A 1,908-nucleotide genomic window follows, 5' to 3' on the forward strand; every position below is an offset into this window, starting at 1 on the left:
GTTGAGGTACAAACATTACAACATCGGTAGAGAAAAGAATAGACAGAAATATGGGGCTAAAAGCAAGAACAGACACATAAACAATAAGGCCGATGAATAAATGTAGAGCACGATTTAAAACAAAAGAAAAGTAAAAATACTGGCAGTTTTTGGCAGAAGCAGATTTCAAAATTTTCAATGAAGTGTAATACGATTTAAATTAATTAAGAAAATAAATTCAAAACAAGGAGTAGAACCTCTTCATTTACAGCAATGTTTATGATATTTGACAAGCAAAAAAACAATCTTAACCATATCTGAAATTTTACCATCAAGGTCATCAACATAATACAACACCCGTTTGATTGTTATTTCTTGGATGTCCTCACTTTTAAGGGACAACCAATTTTTGATGTCTCTCCATAGTTTAAGAGAAAAGGGACAGGAAAAAAAAAAGATGATTAAGGGATTCATCCAGAAATTCACAAAAGGCACAGCATGTTAAATCACATTTAAATCTTTTCTACAAAACTTCTGCCGCTGTGTAAATATTGAGTCTCTTTAACCTTTGGTGAAACCGGCCATTTAACAAACTTAGAGAATGCCTTCTCAAATAAGCAAATTAGTTGTAAAAAAAATAGTAATCATTGAATAATTTAGATTTATTTATTTATTTTTTTAAATAGGGTTAGTAATAATTTAGATTTAAAGGGAGTCACAAGTAAAGCATTATTACATTTTTGATCAGTCACAAAATATTCTCCAATTTTCAATTTGGGTAAAGATGGAGAAACATTTGAATATTTTAAGGTGTGTTGAATGAGATTATCAGACTTCAGGAATAGCTTTGCATACTTTTAGGTATTCATTACAAGTACAGCATAGATTAAATGTATTAGTAAACTCTCTATGATTTAGGAAAACACCGTGACTGTCCATTAAAGTTTTAAATAAAATACCTCTTTCATACAATTCAGTTTTAAAAATAGATTTTCTATTTATCAATATTGCTCTGTTATTCCACACTACAGATCCATAAGGTTTGAAATTATGAGTAAATATCATCTTCCAAAATTGTAAAACGTATTTATGAAAATTAGACAGTGAAATGTTAATCTTGCTTAATTCAAAAGCACATTTAAGCAAGAAATCCAAGCCACCAAGTGTCTTAAATATAGATTTAGGGATATGAAACCAGATTGAATTGGAATGAGACAAAAAGATCTTTAGACAATTTATCCTAAACCAATCAGAGTCTCAAAATCTAAGGCTCTACTACCACCCTTATCCTAATCTTTAACAAGATGTGATCGATGTAGATGGTGAGTTCTATTCCTCCAGATAAATTGAAAGATTATTGAATTAGCTTTCCTGATATTTTTGTCAGAAATAAAAGCAGAATGGCATAGATGAATTAATTTAGAAACTCTTCAGCTGTGGACGAAAGAGTTCGTCCAAAAATGGACAGGTCTCTAGTTAACCAATGACTTAAGGATCTCTTCATGCCAATCAAACAACTACCAACATTTTCTCCCTCTCTTCTAATAACGTTTTTTGAAATCAATATTCCCAGATATTTAACTTTGGACTTAACTGTAATAGAGGCAACAGACGAGTCAGAGCTGGAATGGAAAGGTTTACATTTTTCAATATTGACAGACAGTCCAGACGCTCTGGAAAACTTTAAAATAGATTTAAGCGCAATTTCTACCATTGTTTTATCACTTTGAAAAATTGTTGTGTCATCAGCAAATTGACATATTTTGAATTCCCTATCAAAAATGTTAATACCATGTAAATTTGAATTTTTCATGATTAGTAATGTAAGCATTGAGTTGTTAGTATAAATGATTTAGGTGAAATTGGGCAGCTCTGCCATATTTCTCTTGACATAGAAAAAACTTGGTGTCATACTCATTCCCAAGGAAA

This window comes from Cyprinodon variegatus, unplaced genomic scaffold (genome assembly GCF_000732505.1).
Source record: "Cyprinodon variegatus isolate N-32 unplaced genomic scaffold, C_variegatus-1.0 Scaffold1417, whole genome shotgun sequence".
NCBI lineage: Eukaryota > Metazoa > Chordata > Actinopteri > Cyprinodontiformes > Cyprinodontidae > Cyprinodon > Cyprinodon variegatus.